The following is a 13,555-nucleotide window of genomic DNA, read 5'->3' as shown; positions in this document are numbered from 1 at the left end:
GTATTTATGGGCGCTGTTTACTTTTTAAAATTTTTTAGTTTTTGTGAAGACGAGATCTCACCATGTGGATCAGACTGGTCTCAAACTCCTGGGCTCAAGTGATCCTCCTGCCTGGGCCTCTCAAAATGCCAGCATTACAACAGGTCAAGCCACCTCACCTGACCTTTGTTTACTTATTCATTAAAGATTACTCTAGAATGCATGCCTGGAATATTGCCTGTAGCATATCATACATGTTGCTAAAAAGACACCCATTTCATAACTGCACGAAATCATTAGGAACTTTCCGTCATGTTCTTTTCTCTGTGTTCTTTCTCCACTGATGTTTTATCTCCTTCCTCCTCTTTTGACAAACTCACAATAGACTATCAGCCCTTCTAATGATCAAGGGTCTGTTAGCCTCTTTCTTATTTGTCCCAATGAGAGCTGGTGACAGCATCAATCTTGCGTCATACAGCTCCATGAAGTGTCTGCCTGCCTTCATCTCTGTACCTCATTAATGGAGCTGTTGATGGGTAGGAGGGAAATAATGCTGAGAGCCAGCATTAGCACAGCTGACTCCCAGACTGTCTCTTTGTGAGCCCGGAAGCTTTGTTCACACCATGACCCCACGCTACAGGTGCATTTCATGATTCCTTTTGCAGTGGTCATGATCCATTTAATTGAAAATAATTCTTCCTGGGGGGTACCTGCTAGAAAGGCTTCACAAACCCAGGACACAGTATGAAATCAAATTAGATAATCAAACTTAGATATTCTGAGAACACCTCCCAAATGTCATCTCCAATTTAATCAATGCCTGTCTTTTTGCTTTGTGTGGAAATAGCCATCTCAATCCCCTCTCTAACAGAAAAGTAACAACGAATTAACCACTTCTCTAAACCTTCTCCCTGCGAGCATGGGTTTGGGGAGCTATCACTCAGGTCTCAGTTAGCTCAGTCCAAGTTCCCTGGCTTAATCTGCACTGTTTTCAGTTTAAAAACTTTTCTTTCTTATTTTATGGTTTTACATTTTTCTCAACAACAAACAACATCGACACATTTGAGTTTCAGGGTCCCAAAGGTTCCAATCATAATTAGCATCCAAGCGTCTGCTAGCAAACCACCTCTAATAATTAATTTGGCCATCACAGAGAAAACTGCCGTGTTTCACAGGAGAGACGAGAAGGCAGGCTCTTGCCTGAGAGCTGCAATGTCATCACTGGTGGGGATGGTTCCGAGCATGTCTCCAGAGGGAAGAATTCGGGGCACTGAGATGGTTTAAGCCACGAAGAAGCCCGGGATGCGCTGGGGCTGTGGCCTGTCAGCAAGGCAGGGACACAGCCACACCTCAGAGAGTGGGCTTGTCCGGCGGCGGCCACCATCAGGACCTTGGCCACGTGTTTCCATGAGCTTCCCCAGGAGAGGAAATGCGTGACTTTCACCACGAAAAAAATCAAGATCACACAATGGGAGGGGGATCCCTGTACTGTGCCCTAAAACGTCTTTAAACTCCCACTCGGCGACCTCGACCTCGTAACAACTCCCTAAGTTTTACCAGTTTCATTGTACAAGTGAAAAGTATCACTCACCAATTATGCTTACAAGCCAGAAAAGAAAAAAGAAAAAGAGGATTTCACCTGGTGGGACAACTCAGAATCCCACAGTCCTTTGTTTACGCTGCTGGTCTACGTCGCCGAGTGATGATGCATGGTGGGCCCAAGACTCCTTTGCTGCCCGACTTCCCTGCCCCTGAGGAGTACACGCTGCGTGTTCCCACTCTCACATCCTGCGCCGGCCACAGGTAAGGCCAGCACAGAGTGGGAACCCCAGAAATGTTGATTTCATCCATTTTTCAGTTTGGATTGACCTTGGTCACGGGAATGGGGGAAAAGGGGACCTGAATTGACGTGTGTGGCAAATGTGATTGATTCTGGAAGCATCCAGAGAGTGCTGGAGCTCAGCAAATTAGCTGTGGTCTTGACTGACAAGCTCTTTGGCGTCCTCCCTCAGCATGGGCCCTCCCCCAGAAGGCGGGCGTGGGAATGACCCACTGCCTGCGTCTGTCACCGAGCGTCACACAGCAGTACTTGCATCACTATTTTTGTCTTCTAAAGACAATGGGAAAAAAAATGACATGTTTCTTTCAAATAAATTTTTGTCTTCCCTGGTACACAAATGAGATCAGTCAAAGTAAACCCCTATTAAACAATACACAATTGACCAGATTTAGAATTCTCCATAAACTACAGCAAACAATCAGTTCTCAAACGGGATGGATACACTTTTGAAAAAAACAAGGCCTTTTACAACTCTTTGATCTGGTCTCCACGCAGCATTCTCCAATTGGAGGTAACAGATACCTCCTTGGTTTATTTGTAATAAGGTAGACATATCTTAGAAACCCCAAGAGGCCTTTTAAAAATAAGCCCCTATTTATGATTCAGAGATATCCATCACTCTGCGAGGAAAGTTATGGTTGAAAGCTGGCAGACTGCAGTGCCCCATGCCCCTGCTTCCTATCACAATCACCGTGCCCCGCGACACCCCATTTTCCATGAATTCTTTCTATAGCAAACTGCTCAGTTCTATACAAACTCTTCTGTAAGAATCCTAAAGGCCAGTTGTGGTGGCTCATGCCTGTAATTCTAGCACTTTGGGAGGCCCAGATGGGCAGACCACTTGGGCTCAGGGGTTTGAGACCATCCTGAACAACATGGCAAAATCCCCTCTACCAAGAATACAAAATAATAATAATAATAATAATTAGCTGGGTGTGGAGGTACACATCTGTACAGGTCCTAGCTTCTGGGGAGGCTGAGGTGGGAGGATCTCTCAAGCCCGGGAGGCAGAGATTGCAGTAAAGTCAAGATCATGCCACTGCACTCCAGCCTGAGTGAGGCCCCATCTCAAAAAACAAACCTTGAAGACAATTATAAATGCAGATGGTCCTACTGGCTGGTTATTTACAGTCTCTTTAGAGTTTCTCACCCTTGGCGCTGAGATGTTCTGGGCCACATCATTCTTTGTTTTGGGGGCCGTCCTGTGTACTGTAGGGTCTTCAGCAGCGCCCCCGGCCATTACCCCCGCTGGATATCGATAGCACCCCAACATCAGCTGTGGGAACCAGTGTTTCCAGAGTGCACCAAGGGTCCCCAGGGGGAGCGGGGGAGGGTATAAAACTGCCCTGGCTGGGAGTCATTGCTTTAGAGTTACAAATAAACGAATCTTTGGTAGCTATGGAGAACATCAGCCAAAGGAACATGGGAAAAGAGTTGTCTCTATAGACCAGGCATCCCCAGACTTTTTACACAGGAGGCCAGTTCACTGTCCCTCAGACCATAGGAGGGCCGCCACATACTGTGCTCCTCTCACTGACTACTAATGAAAGAGGTGCCCCTTCCTGAAGTGTGGCGGGGGGTGAATAAATAGCCTCAGGGGGCCGCATGCGGGCCGTAGTTTGGGGACACCTGCTATAGACCAACTTAAAAATCAGGGCAGCATAAGATACAATTGCCCCTGGGTGGGAAAAAAGTTAAGCTGTTCCTCCAAGAAAGAAGAGAAATCAAAAGCTTATTGTGCTCAACACCCATCCCCACCCAGAGAGAGAAACAAAACCATCCAGAGCTGCTACCCCAATGCTAGCTTTAGATTCTTTCCTCTTATCACAGAAGAAAGGTTATTCAGTACTGGTGAGGCCGAGTCCTCAGAGAACGTTCTGAAATGCTTGAGTCCCATGTGGTGAATACGTTGAGGTGGTGAGTCCCAGGCCACTGGGGGTATTTAAGCAGGGGCCAGATGACAGCCAGCTCAGGGAGGCCGTGAAAAGGACTCCACATGGCAGGAATTTGGTCTCACTGACGTCTACTGTCTTAACGCCACGATTCCATGGGCTTCTGTGAGCCTCTCAATGCTCACACTCCCCAGAGTCCCTTCCAAGAAGGCTGTGATGAGCAGAGGGCATTCGTCCTGCCCTGGGTGGGTCAGGACCTCCCAACCCCAGGAGCCCGAACGTGACCAACACCGAGTGGACATCGACCTCCACCACCGATCACCACCTGGTGTGGGGCTACCTCCAACTGCTTTTCCCCTCCCCATTCCCAATCCTTATTAACCCGAAAGACAAATTACAGCAGCGCACAGTCTCACACTGATGCCCCATCTGTCTTTTCTAGCATCCTCTATTTATCAGACAGCTTCCACCAAGTGAACCATGACTCCTCAGTCTTTGCCCAAGTGCACCTTCACTAGGCAGGGCTCAAGTTTGAGAAACAGCTGGAAGGTAACAGAGAAACATTTGCAGCCACGTGAATTTAGATACATTCACAGCCAAGAGCCAGTGCAAAGATGGCACTGGGGCTATTGATCCTGTCTGGTGGGAGAAAACAGAAATGTCTTCTCTCCTGGCTGACAAAACACTTACACAGCAGAACAGCAAAAGAAACAGAGGCAAATATTTTGTGACTCTGGCTTCAGAACAAGCCCGAACAATCTGAACAGTGGATGTGCATGTTTTCCTCAAACGATCCAAACACATCTCCCGGTATCTGCTATAATTGAAACAGAATTGGAGCTATTCATACCTATCTAACTTTTCTGTTTTTTGGGACAGAGTTTTGCTCTTGTTTCCCAGGCTGGAGTGCAATGGCGCGATCTCGGCTCACTGCAACCTCCGCCTCCCGGGTTCAGGCGATTCTCCTGCCTCAGCCACCTGAGTAGCTGGGATTACAGGCATGCGCCACTATGCTCGGCTAATTTTGTATTTTTATAGAGACAGGGCTTCTCCATGTTGTTCAGGCTAGTCCTGAACTCCCAACCTCAGGTGATCTACCTCCCAAAGTGCTGGGATTACAGGCATGGGTCACTGCGCCCGGCATATCTCACTTTTTACAGAAGAGTAGAGTCCTGTATCAGCTTTTTTTTTTTTTTGAAAGCATATGTAATTTTCACATACAATACGTGCTTTGTAGGAGCCTCATCCTTTGCCTCTTCATCTTATGTTCTAGATTTTTTCTCATTATGTCTAGGACATTAAATGCTACTCAACTCCCATGGAATGCAAATGTACACAGAAGTGGCTTTCGGTCCATTACCATGTGGCAGAATTCTAACAGAAATCAAAGAATGTGGGGTCTGGAAGGGACCTCACAGGTCACCTAATTACCTCAATTACCTATGGAAATTGAGACCACGGATGTTCAGAGATGTTCCTAAGATTTGCTAAGATTTAGCTAAGACTAAGTAGAAATGTTAGAAATGGACTTTCTACAGTGATAGAAATTCTATCTAAAATTCTAACGTCTGTGTTTCTATTTCTCATTTATTATAGCGAACTTTCTACCTTAACGGGTGAAACATTTGCCTGGTTACTTTTGCAGAACAACCACTTCAGAAAAGTGTTTGGCACTTTCTTACCAAGTTAATATATACCTATTCTATGACCCAGTGATTTGGCTTCTGGGAAGAAAACGGATATCCATAAATGCATGTGGCAGCAGCTGTATTCATAACAGCCTCCAATTGGAATTAAGAGTCACACCCAGTAACAGGCAAGTGACTACACAAATTGTGGTGTATATATACGTGTGTGTGTCTGTGTGTGTGTGTGTGTGTGTGTGTGTGTTTGTGTGTAAGATGGAATATTGGTCACTTTTGCCAACATCCAGGCCAAATTCTCCTGATGCAGCAATGAGAAAGTTCAATTTTCTTGAATTATCACCTCTTGAATTATCTTTCTATCTCTCTTCTTTGGTTCATTCTCTATCCCTCTGCTAGGCAACTATTTCATATCCTTTTCTCTCTCTCCTTTTGTTGGGCTGGAGTACAGTGGTGCGATCTGAGCTCACTGCAACCTCTGCTTCTCCTGCCTCAGCCTCCTGAGTAGCTAAGATTACAGGCATGCGCCACCACATTCAGCTAATTTTGTATTTTTAGTAGAGATGGGGTTTCTCTACTAAAATTCTATAATTTGATAATATTTTCTCCTCCATCCTGCCTCTCAGCCAGCTGATAACCCTGCTTCCTATTTCACTGAGAAAACGGAAACACTCCCAAGGGAACTTCTATCCGGTCCCCACACTAGCTTACCAGCCTACCATCCTGTTACTATACACTCTGCCTTTTCCCTTGTCGCTGGGACTCTGGCCAAGGCCAGCCCCTCCACTGGTGTTCAAGATCCCAACCTTTTTCCCTGCACAATGATACTGCCCCAGCAACTGGCCCTGTCTCCTGCGTCATTTTCCCCACTCTGCTAGCCACCCGCATTAACAAAAGACACACCGTGCTACTGCCCGTCTTAAAAACACCATTCCTTAACCCACCATCCTCTTCCAACAATTGCAGTTTCTTTGCCTTCACTTGGAATAAACGCTTCAAGGACTTACCCATGTTGTACCCACGGTGGCTAAACTTCTAGCCCCATTATGTTACCAAAGCAAGCTCCTGACCTTGCTAAGACCTCTGCATCCTCACCTCCAGAGGCAACTTCTCCCTCTTACGTTACTCCTGTCACTAACAGTAGTGGGCAAAGGAAATCACGTTCACCTTGTGGAGATGCTCAACTCCCTCGTTTCCGGGACACTGCGCCCACCTGGTTTTCTTGCTCACTAGCTCCTTCTCAGTGTCCTGTGCGAGTCTCCCCTGCTACTGCTGCTGCCTCTGGGATCGGCGGATGAAGTTCTCTCTTTATACTCACTCACTGAACGATTTCTTCCAGACTCACAACTATCAACCAACAACACATCTCTCTCCAGCCAAGATCTCCATTCTGCCTCCGGACGCCTAGAGCCACCTGCCTACTGAGTATCTCCACTTAGATATCTGGAGACAGCTCACCTGTAACTATCCCCAAACTGCCCCCTCCTTCAAATCTGTTCCACTCTGAGTAGTGCCCCGTCTTAGTAATGCCAACATCATTCCTCAAGTTGTTCAGCTAAAATGTAAAGTCAGCCCTGACTCTTCTCTTTCTCTCCCATCCTACATCCAATTCTTTGCCAAGCTCTGCCAGCCTCTCCCCCTTCGAATAAATACTTAGCATTGTACGACTTCTCGTCTCATCTGTGGCTGCCACTCTGGGCCAAGCCACCTTCAGCCCCTGCCTGGATGATTGCAACTGCCTCCTGTTTTCTCTGCTTCCCTTTTTACCTCCTTGGAGCAGTGATCCTTTTGAAAAGAGTCCTCCGATCTTGTCATTCTTTTGCTTAAAACACACCAATGCTTTCTGGTCTCCTTGTGAACAAAGGCCAAACTCCTTAAAATGGTGCACGAGGCCTCCTGTGTGATCTGTTCCCTAGCTCTTCTGTGCGAGCCTGCTCCTCCCTGGGTGGGTGCATGTGCCAGTCCCACTGTCTGAAACAGTCTTTCTCTAAATCTCTGCACATCCTTCAGGTCTCTGAGGTCTTCTTGGATCCCTGTAAGGGTACAGTCTCCTCTCCCATCTCCCACCTCTCACATTCTTATCATCCAGCATCGGACACAATCCACAGCCATCTGTTCACTTTCTCGCCACTAGACTCTAAACTGCATGAGGGCAGGGACTGTATATTTTATTCCCTTTTCTAAGAAACAAGCACTATAAGTATTGGCTGAATAAATAAATGAATAATAAAAGAACTGCTTTGCTTGTATTGAGTGGAACATGTTCGTTTTTTTCCTGCAACCAAAGCATTACAGACAAATTACATTTTTTTTTTCTTCTTTTTTTGGGACAGAGTCTCACTCTTGTTGCCCAGGCTGGAGTGCAATGGCGCAATCTCGGCTCATTGCAACCTCCGCCTGCTGGATTCAAGCGATTCTCCTGCGTCAGCCTCCTGAGTAGCTGCGACTACAGGTGTGCGCCACCATGCCTGACTGACCAGCTAATTTTTTTTTTTTTTTTTCATTTTTAGTAGAGATGGGATTTCACCATATTGGACAGGCTGGTCTTGAACTCCTGACCTCATGATCCATTCAACTCGGCCTCCCAAAGTGCTGCGATTACAGGCGTGAGCCACTGTGCCCAGTCTGACAAACTACATTATTAACAAAGTAGCTGGCTGAGGCCACTGCTTTAGAGCTCTATATTCTCCAAGCCACCATAAGCAGTTTCAGTGGCACCAAATCAAACCATGAAGAAATTCAATCTTGCCTCCACATGAAATAAAAAAAGAACCTTTATGTTATCCAAAGTTATTTGTTAACTCAGTAAACGTTCATGAATATGCCACTGTGAGTGTAAACTAGAAAGACAGGAGGAATGTTGGAGCCTGAAGGGGGTTTACGCAGGACATGCCATCCACCAACCTGTGCACTGGGGAATTCGCAGTGAACCTCGCTCCCCTAGGCTGACTCCCTGTTTTGTTTTTGTTTTTGTTTTGAGACGGAGTCTTGCTCTGTCACCCAGGCTCCCAGGCTGGAGTGCAGTGGTGTGATCTCGGCCTCTGCCACCTGGGTTCAAGCAATTCTCCTGCCTTAGCCTCCCGAGTAGCTAGGATTACAGGCGCCCTCCACCACACCTGACTAATTGTGTTTTTAGTCGAGACAGTATTTCAGCATCTTGGCCAGGCTGGTCTTGAACTCCTGACTTTGTGATCTACCTGTCTCAGCCTCCCAAAGTGCTGGGATTACAGGCATGAGCCACTGCGTCTGGCTGTTTGGTTCTCTTAATACACCTCAGACAATTGTGGAAAAGCAGAGTGTGGGAAACAGAGGGAACACACAGATAATGATAGGTCCCCATTATAAAGAGAAGCCATTCTAGGCGTTATAGTAAGAGTATTTAGATGATTGCATAAACATGACTAGTAAAGCCACTTAAAATGAGAACTCAGGCCAAGTGTCAACTAATGGCAATGTTCTGCAATTAGGAATATGGATCCTCGAAAAAAAGTGACTTCCTAGCAGAGAGGAGAGTTGGATAGGAAGAAAAAAGGAACACAGATAACAGTATCCGGATCTCTAGACTCTCAACAATTAAAGGATCGGCACATCATTTCTTTCACACCGTTTCCAAAAATATCAAAGGAGGAAAAAACCATAGTCTGTTGCATTTTTATGGTACTTTCTAGCTTGTAAATCATCTGAACATACATTATCTTTTCTACCCTGATAAAATTTGTGTGGTAGTCAGAAGAGTGTAGCTCCGTACTTTTTCATATATTTTGACTTAGATTTATATATTTTATAGACAAAGAACTGGAAGTTAAGCTACTCTTCCAAAAAGGGTCCCACGGTCAATTAAGTTTGGGAAATGCTGCAAGCTGGGTCGGCTCCCTGGACACTCATGATGTCCAATAGCATATCACAGAACAGTCTCACCAAGGTTTCCAAGCTGACTGGAACATAACGCCTTTTTTTCATGTGTGTGTGGAACATTTTAACAACTTTGTGTTTTATGCAGATCATCCCTGCCTAAGGATTCTCCAGTATCAGACATCGTGGCCTCAAAAGACTTTGCACCACTGAAAGCCCAGTGGGTTTATGAGTTTAAAAAAATCCTTCAAAAAATGACAAGTATAAACTAGCACGCATCTGCTGTAAAGTAGTCAATCACCGACTGTTAGTTTCTTTGCTTCTGCACAAGGACAGGGGCCCTGAGGTGTCCTCACAGGGCGCTCTCTGAGAGGTTCATTTTAGATGAGATGAGACTGTGTGTTCTCGGAGATGGTAATGGATGCCCAGAGGCTAGGATATACAGAGGCTTTGCAAACCCTAAGCTAAACCATGACACACATGCCATTAAAATACACACAGCTCAATCCAGTCCATAGAACAGCTTCTGACATGCGAGGAGGCCTGGAGGGAATGGGGGGGTGCCCGGGGGAGGGCAGCGCTAGACGAGAAAATTCCACAATAGAGCATTAACTCAAACGCCTTACGGTTTTCACAACTTCAAGAATGGATGTAGACTTCAGAGGATAATTCATGCTTTTTAAATATGTGTGAAGTTACTGTGATTCATCTTCCTCCTGTGTTTTAAATGCCTTTGTAAAACCCAGACTTGGCATCCACAGAAATAACATAATGCAGTATAAAATGATCTCATTATTATAAGTATCCTTTAATGCAAAACAATCTCGGACAATTACTTGGTTGTGATCCTGAAGGACTTCTTTCCTGTTGACGAGTAGTAATGTATGGGGTAAATTATTTCTTGGATATCATGTAAATGGAACTTCTGAACTCATTACGGATAAATTATTAAGTTATAAAACACCATTGCTAATAAAACTGAGGCTACAGTGAGAAGTGTGATTAAAATCGCATGTGACTCCGACCTATTAAACAATAACGTATTAATCCATAAAAGTGTAAACAGCTTATCCCGTTTCTATAATTAAAATATGCTTCACTACTAATTGCCTTAGCAATCCTTAAATTTCCCTGAAACTTCAAATGATGGCAAAACAGCATTGCTTACTATTATATCTTCTAATACTGGTGAACTAAGAAAACCCTTGTAATAAAGAACTTTTTATCTCTGTTCTAAGGCAATCCTATTGATTAGCATTAAATTTATAGCTGGCAAAATATTTTGGTAAAATTAATGTGGGTTTAAGGGTAGATAAAAATCTATGCATGGAACTGGAGGGGAATAGCAATGTTTCACATATTTCTGCCAACATATTAACTAATACAGCAAAAAGGATCCTTGATATGTCAGTTGTTGATTGATGAGAGCACAGAGCTGAGACTCAGGCATGAAATTTTATTGCCAAAGACATTTTCATCTGCAGCCAAATCACCAGGGAAACACTTTGTCAAACAACTTCATTCTGCATGGAGACTTTGTGACAATATTGGCATCCTAAGAATTTGTTCGGGTTTTTCTGATTGCATCTATCTGTCTGTGCCCGGAAATATTTACAGCAACACTGCAATTCATGCGGACAGTTGGTTTAGCACCTAGAAGCAACCTAGCCAGCTCATGTTTTATCTCACCAGCGAGTTTCAAATAAATGCTCAGAAGTTGTATGCTTTTTAATATAAATGAGACAATATATTTCCGCAAGGTTTCATATCAAACTTCCGTTTCATATTAATGGGAACTGATGGAGCAGTGGGTGTCCACAAAGTTATGGGGCAAAGTTTACAAAGTTTCTTTAGAAGTACCCAATCTTTCTGCCTGAGTTAAACCCAGAAAATTAGAAATATTGGAAAGTTAGAACAATTAGAAATTTTAGTAGAACAATTTAGTAGAACAATTAGAAATTTTAAATTAGAAAAAATTAGAAAAATATATGTAAAGTTTCATGCTCATTCTTTACGAGCCAAAACAAAAACTTACCACTGTTTATAATTAAAATGATACTTTTAAGAGGTAAAATGACAAGACAGGGGAAAAGCGATGAAAAGGAGAAAGAAGGAAGGAGAGGGAGAGAAAGAGGATCAATGCTGGGCTGTGATCATTTTGAACTGCATTTTAAATTTTAGATCCTGTATTTATTTTGCCTGTGGTGGGAGCATAACCCCAAAAACAACCTTTAACATTTCACGCCTCCTCCTATCCAATCATCACTTAGGTGCTGCCAAATTCTCAACCCCAGGTAACTTTGTTAACCTCTTCATCGTCCCTCTGGTTTGAGTTATCACTGTCTCTCATCTGGCTCCTGAAATAGCCTAGCAACTGGTCTCTCCACTCCATTCTCTACACAGAGTCTAAAGCAATCTTTTCAAAAAGTCAATCTGATCCCAACTCTGCCCTTTCACATTTGCTACTAGAGGATAAAAATCCTGAACCTGGACTACCCGGCCTGGAATAAGGAAGCCCCTGCTTGCATTCCGGCCTTCCCTGGGACCACTGGTGACTACTCCAAGCACAGTCAATGCATAGTCAAGCAGAGTAGAGGCCCTTCCCTTCGCTGCCACAGGGCCTTTGTATGTGTGCTTTTCTCCACCGGGACCGCCTTCCAGCCTCACACCTCGAGGATATCCGCCGCCTTCTCATTCCTTCATCTGCTTAGTTCCTGCCACCTTTTGGGGTTCGGTTGGCTGCTGAGTCCCCTGTTAGAAGCTCTCATAGCACAGCCTAACTCCCCATGCTTTGAGCTTACATCTATTTCTGAAGCTTCTTGATGAAGGTGTGTCTTTCCTACCAGACCGTACAGTGGCATACACACAGAACACACCTGTCCTCAGATACCGCTGAGTCCCTTAGCGAAGGGCCTGTCATAAACATGAAACAGGTTCTTGGGCAGTGCTGCTGACTCAAAGAACGGAGCTGAACAATGAGTCCTCCCACAGCGTTAATATTAGGCAAGAAAGCTTGTGGTATCGTTCCCACCAAGGCCACCATTAAAGTCGGGCTCTACATCAGGAAAAATAGCTAATGCCTGCTGGGCTTAATACTTAGGTTATGGGTTGACAGGTGCAGCAAACCACCGCAGTACATGTTTACCTATGTAACTACCCTGCATGTCCTGCCCACATACCCAGGAACTGAAAATAAACACTCAGGCTCTAGGATCTTAAATGGAATCTCCTGATAACACTACCTTTCACCCGCTAATTAGTTATGTTACCAGGTTGGTTGTTTCCTCAAAGCAGATTGAAGAATTTAAAAAGGTTTACCCTATCCAACATGGTGAAAGCCCATCTCTACTAAAAATATAAAAGATTGGCTGGGCGTGGTGGCTCATGCCTGTAATCCCAGCACTTTGGGTGGCTGCGGTGGGCTGATCACCTGAGGTCACGAGTTCAAAACCAGCCTAGCCAACATGGTGAAACTCTGTCTCTACTCAAAATTCAAAAAAGTGAGCTGGGCATAGTGGTGGCCCCTGTAATCCCAGCTACTCGGGAAGCTGAGGCACAAGAATCACTAGAACGCGGGAGGTGGAGGTTGCAGTGAGCCAAGATGGAGTCACTGCACTCCAGCCTTGGCGACAGAGTCAGATTCTGTCTCAAAAAAAAATAAAAATAAAAATAAATAAATATGTGTGTGTGTGTGTGTGTGTGTGTGTGTGTGTGTGTGTGTGTGTATATATATTTATTTATTTATTTATTTATATGTATATGAATGATTAACTGGGCATGGTGGTAGGTGCCTGTAATCCCAGCTATTCGGGAGGCTGAAGCAAGAGACTCGCTTGATCCCAGAGGCAGAGGTCGACACCACTACACTGTAGCCTGGGCAACAGAGCGAGGCTTTATGTCAAAAAAAAAAAAACAAATTTAAAATGGTTATTCACACACCCACACTCACACCTATATATGGAACTGACTGTTGTAAGTACATCTTTATTACAACAAGCACACAGCCAGAGCTTGGGTGGGCCCATGAATGAACCTGGCTCTCTGAAACACTTGGGCCAGATTTCCATCGCCAACACCAGCCCCTGCCTTACAAGAATGTGACTTGGAACCTGAAAGCCTGGATAATTTTAAACTTCAGCTATAGCCACCCAGGGATATCCATCCTGGGTTTTCACATCCAGTAGCAGCCGTGCCCACTTTCACAGGAGACTGACTTACCATCCAGGCAGCAGAGTGGAAGGCATGGGCTGTGATGTGGAGTTTGGCTCTAAGCAGGCTAAGGCATTAGAAACCTGACCCAAGTGGCAGAGTGGGCAGCAGGCCTAGGACCCTCTGACAAGCTGGCTTCT

General features: G+C 44.9%; 1 protein-coding gene and 1 long non-coding RNA gene across 5 annotated transcripts in view; one reads left to right on the top strand and one right to left on the bottom strand.

Moving 5' to 3' along the window:
- The window catches only part of RSU1 (Ras suppressor protein 1), a 225,916-nt gene that overhangs the window by 38,072 nt on the left and 174,289 nt on the right, over positions 1-13,555 (bottom strand). The window lies entirely within an intron of this gene.
- LOC141585451 (uncharacterized) overlaps positions 1-13,555 on the top strand; it is a 119,462-nt gene extending 105,907 nt beyond the window's left edge. The window contains exon 4 of the long non-coding RNA XR_012518931.1: positions 1-13,555. This exon is cut by the window's left edge and continues 25,286 nt beyond it. This is a non-coding gene — a long non-coding RNA (uncharacterized LOC141585451).

The sequence above is a fragment of the Saimiri boliviensis genome, chromosome 8, assembly GCF_048565385.1.
Source record: "Saimiri boliviensis isolate mSaiBol1 chromosome 8, mSaiBol1.pri, whole genome shotgun sequence".
Taxonomy (NCBI): Eukaryota; Metazoa; Chordata; class Mammalia; order Primates; family Cebidae; genus Saimiri; species Saimiri boliviensis.
This window is presented reverse-complemented; position numbering and strand designations above follow the sequence as displayed.